At 45.9% G+C, this 5,217-nt stretch overlaps 1 long non-coding RNA gene across 1 annotated transcript; it reads left to right on the top strand.

The window, feature by feature from the left end:
• The first annotated feature begins 654 nt into the window (after positions 1–654).
• Positions 655–3,743, top strand: LOC144301658 (uncharacterized). Its single transcript, XR_013368397.1, has 3 exons — positions 655–1,598; positions 3,238–3,381; positions 3,487–3,743. It is a non-coding gene; the product is annotated as an uncharacterized LOC144301658 (long non-coding RNA).
• The last annotated feature ends 1,474 nt before the right edge of the window (positions 3,744–5,217 follow it).

Below are 5,217 nucleotides of genomic sequence, written 5' to 3'. Positions count from 1 at the left end.
CTCAGTTAGGATCCTTTATTTTATTTTATTTTATTTTATTTTTTTAAGGATCCTTTAAAAGGAACCACCTTTCTCTGTTGGTGAGTGGGGCCTGGTCCAGAAGGAGCACAGCTGGGCTTGTGCCCTCAGGAACTCTGCCATGGACAAAAATAAGACGAGATCCCTTTGTGGGTCAGCCTACCCCACAGAGAGAGCAAGTGAGAGCAGGTGTGCCCAGGGGGTGGTCCTTCCACCTGTCTAACTCACTCACCTAACGCTAGCCTGAACATATCTTCACATTACACGAGAGCAAAACTCTTTAGTAGATGACCACATCTGCATTTGTTATTTAAAAATAACAAAAGACAAAGAAGAGAAACTGTTCTGGTGTTCTGCCCTTGACTGAATTTGAGCCACTGAAGACTCAGCCCCAGCCCCAGATGGGCTGGGAGCAGGGCTTTCTGGACTTTCCTGCTGGGGCTGCCGCAGAGCCCAGTGGGGTAAGTTGGCCACAGCCTGGTGCCCCTGCTTTTCTGATGACTTGGGCTCCAAGGAGGGGCAGGGGCCAGCTGGCTTGATCATATGTCTTAGTCAGGTTAGGCTGTTGTCATAGAATATCACAGACTGGGGAGCTTGAACAATAGACATTTATTTCTCAGAGTTCTGGAACTGGAAGCCAAAGCTCAAGGTGTTGGCCAGTTCAGTTCCTGGTGAGAGCCTGCTTATTGGTTTGCAGATGGCTGCCTTGTTGCTGTGTCTTCACATCCTGAAGAAAGAGGAGAGTAGGAAGAGGGAAGGAGGGAGGAAAATCTCTTTTGTGAGTCTTCTTATAAGGACATTAATCCTCTTCATGGGGGCTCCATCCTCATGACCTAATTACCTCCCAAAGACCCACCTCCAAATGCTATCACTTTGAGGATTAGAGCTTCAACATCTGAATTTGGGGAGGATGCAAACATTTGGTCTGCTGTACCATGTTAACCAGGCAGTATAATGAAATCCACTGAGCCGACTTATTAACAGTCTCAGCCTCTGTCTCTTCCATGTTGACTCAGAAGCCTTTTCCCTTCTTCTTCAACTTGTGCATCTTTTAAATACTCTGTCTTGGTTCTCTAGAAAACTGAGCTTGAGGCAAGGATTAGGTACTAATGCTTTATTTGGGAGATGCAATCTCAGGGCAGTGAGAGTGAGGGAAAGGGGAACTGAGAAAAAACAATGCAGAGAGCCACGGAGAAAGAACAGTTGCTTGGCAGATATACTCATCAGATCCACAGATGTTACTGTGTCTCAGAGTAGTCTATTGGAGGAAGAAAGGGAGAAGACATTTTTCTCCCTGGCTTCCTCCAGTCTTCTGCTTCCTTTGGTCTACATCTGCCCTTTGGGGAGTTAACTCCCTTATACAGTTAATTGTCTCTTCCAGCTCCTTCCCAGCCAGGCAGAAATCAGACTTTATACCTTGTTGTGTAGATCTCATCCTACTTCAGTGAATCCACAAGAGTCAGGAGGAACCAGAGATGTTGGGCATGGAGCTACCTGGCCTCGGGCAGTAGAACCTCTTGGGCCCAATGGAATTGGTCTGCTTCTGAAGCCAAGGAAACAGTCAAGGGCCCAGAAGGAAGGTGAGGCTGAGAATCTGAGGGGCACATTAGGTGAGCCCATTCACGTGCTGATTAATAAGTAATCATTAATGCCTCCTTGGCTTAGGCCCCATTAGGACAAGCCATGCCGTGGGCATTAATCACACACGTAATCAGGAGGATTCCAGCCTGGCATAAGTTACACACTCAATACCACAAATAAAATGCCATGGGATCCAGGTGAGGGGGAACATTTATTTAAAAGAAAAGATCAGCATTCACAAGTTTACAAATGCTTATTAACTTTATGAGTTTGAAGTTTTCACTATTAGAACTATCAAGGTGTTATCTGATTTTAAGTAACAGGAAAAAATCATCTCTAGTTTTTATTTCCTCAGTCACTGCTTCCACAGAGATTTGCTGAGAATTACTATGGCCACGCAGGGTGCTTTCTCAAGCAGTTTTATTCAGGACTCACCGTGGCCCCATGGAGCACGTTTATGACCCCTGTTTCCTACAGGTTAGGTAACTTGCCCAAGATCGTGCAGCTTTCACGCCAGGAGGGTTCTTTTCCAGGGTTCTGATTTCAAATTCATTGCTGTTTTGCTGGTTGTATGATCTGAGGAAGCAAACAAGAATGCAGTGAATGCCCATGTGGCAATCAATTTTTGAGGGTGTATTGAGGAAGGGGTTCACGACTCAAGCATCTTTAGTAGTGAGCCGCAGGTGCTGATGAGCTCTGTGTGGCCCATGGGTGATCCAAAGAATACGTGGTTTAAAAGCTAAACTGGCTCTGGCCCACATTTTACTTTTTTAAAGAAGTAGATCCACTTTCCCCTCATTTTGTTTGCATCAGTGTTAAATGGAACAGGCATGTGGGATTTGTTAGCCTAGTTTTGCTTCCTGGAGGTGACAAGAGGTGAAAGTGAGTGTGGGTTGGAGGGTGGTATGGGATGAGTACCTTGCTGGCCCCTCAGAGCTGGACAGGGACAGAGACAAGCCAGGAGGTGATGAGGCAGGATAAGCTTGGAGCTTATTGCCTGTGAAGTCTGTTCTGTGACTTTGGCAGCCACCTGGGGATGGGGAGCAGGAGCTGGCTAACAGGATTCTTAAAACACCATGAGCCATTGCAGGGAGGAGAGAGGAGCCCACAGCACTGAAGCAGCACCAAGTCCTAAATGAATTGAGTGGAGGTGAGTGGGTGTTCAGGGAATTTAGATATGATTTGTTTACTTATTTATTTTTAAAGATTTTATTTATTTATTCATGAGAGACACACACACACACAGAGACAGAGAGGCAGAGACATAGGCAGAGGGACAAGTAGGCTCCCCATGGGGAGCTAGATGCAGGACTCGACCCCAGGACCCCAGGATCACGACCTGAGCCGAAGGCAGATGCTCAACCACTGAGCCACCCAGGGGTTCCTAGATATGGCTTAAAGTCTTGGCTTACATGCATCCTGGCTCCGAGAGTTAGAAGGCAAGTGTAAATATGGGTCAAAATGCACAAAGCAGGATACTTTTGCTGGGATAATCTGGAGAGACTAGGTTTGTAAAGGAGTCTTCAGTGCATTGTGGTTCATAAAACCAGCCCAATGCAAGAAGCCAAAAAAGGTTTGCTTTATGTCCTTCATCAATTTTTTAAAGGCCAGGTATTTCTGTTGGCCAATCCTTATCAGATCCAACACTCGTTTTGCCCTCGCCACCGGGGCAAGTGTTCTCATATCAATCACAGCGTGTGGGGCAAGGAGTGCGTTCGGGATGCCATTTCTGAATCACTGGAGTCTCCTAGCGGCTCAGCAGGAGACAAGGGATGGAATCGGGTGAGATGCTGATTACATGACTTTATTCCCTACCCTGGAGGCAACCCAAGTCCAGAACCCTGGGTTTCGTTTGTGACTTGCTTCTTCTTTTTCTTGCTTCCTCAGAAGGTGCTGTGGGCACGTCTCCATCATCCCAGGCTGGCTTGAGATCAAGCCTGGAGTCAGGAAACCCCTCCTTTCTGAGTCACGGAGGCCTTTCCTTGGAGCCCCCTCCCCCTCAACAAATAAAACCAGGGCATGGAGATCATTATGCCGCACATTATTAGGCAAAATTGGATTAATTAACCTCGTCTGGCCTCTCAGCTTGGGAGACAGAAAAAAAACGAGGCCTAGTTCAAATGCAGCATTTTGAAAATGTCAGCCATGACTTGGTGATAAATATTTATAAATATATATGCTACATATCAACAGGGTGGCTAGTGTATTTTTACATGTAAGTACACAAAGGCACTCTGTTGTTAATACACATTCAAAGCAGCAGCCTTGAAAGGGCCATTATGGCTTGTACTATGAATGTTTATTAAGAATAATATGCAAAACGGGGCTTCATCTGAATGGGACCATTGACGGGGTATCAGAGCAACCAGGGCTGGTATGGCGGATCGTCAGGAATGATAATAATGTTCCTGACAGGACTCACCCTGGCCTGAGAGAGTGGTGTGATGTGTCACTGGCCCAGGCCACTTCTGGTTGTGGGTGTTTGTTCTGGAAACATTGACTTAGCGCTTGAGCTTGCCCTAGACTATAGTACTTAGGACCTGAGTCATGGAACCATATAAAGGGTTTTCCCCTCGAATTGAGCTCCAAGTAGTAATTGGAGTCTTACATGTACATCCCACCTAAATCCTTTCCTCTTCTCCACCCTCTGAGTAGGAAACATTTCCTGGGGATTTTCCTACATGTATCCTTTCCCAGCCTTTCCCTTGCTTTGCTTAGTAGAGACAGAGTCTCTGAGCTTAATTTCTTCTGGGTATTCCAGGATTCCTTTCTTGTTTTAGAAGACTTTCATTCATTCATTTAACTAATATTTATTGGGTGCCTACTGTGCCAGACATGGACCTGATGCTGGGGTCACACTGAATGGGTAAGATAGACATGGTTCCTCCTCACCTTCCTGGGAAGAGGGATAAAAAACAAGTCAACAAAGAACAAGGATGACTTCAGAGGGACGTGTCACCAAAATTCAAGCGGGTTCCATTAGTGGGGGATTTGGTTGGGAGTGGAGGGGTGGTGTTTTAGGATGGTAAGTCCAGGAAGCATCTTCAGGAATGACAAGTGGGTTGAGAGGGACCTGTATGAAGGAGTCAGCCTTCCACAGCCATGTGAACATCTGAGGCTGGAAGGATCTTCTAAGCAAAAGGAACATCAAGGACAGAAGGCCAATGAGGTATGAACTTGGCATGTTCAAGGATCAGAGAGGTAGAAAGATTAGTATGCAGAAGCCAAAGGGCAAGGGGCAGGTGGCAAAAGCACTGGAGAATATCCACCCTGGATGTTAGTCTTGGGAAACTGAAAATGGCTCCTGGAATGCTGGCTTCTCTCAGCCTGGAGTTATCCATGCTCAGAACATTCTGGAAAGCCAGGAGAAATTTTTCAGGTTGTTGATTCAAAATCACTCCTGTTCATCATTTTACTTAGAAACATACTGGGAAGCAGCCATAGTCCAAGGATTTGAGGTATTTTTCCCTACTCTAGATTTGAGTTTAACTCTGTCTGCCATAACATTTTTCATCATAGAGCTTGATAGAACCTTCTTTTTTGATCCCAGTTTCCCTGGAAGCCTCCAAGGTGACTTATTTCCCTTCAGACATTCCTTGCCTCACTTATCGCTCAGCA

This window comes from Canis aureus, chromosome 30 (genome assembly GCF_053574225.1).
Source record: "Canis aureus isolate CA01 chromosome 30, VMU_Caureus_v.1.0, whole genome shotgun sequence".
Lineage (NCBI taxonomy): Eukaryota > Metazoa > Chordata > Mammalia > Carnivora > Canidae > Canis > Canis aureus.
Note: the sequence above shows the minus strand (reverse complement) of the source record. Positions and strands in the feature narration are given on the sequence as shown.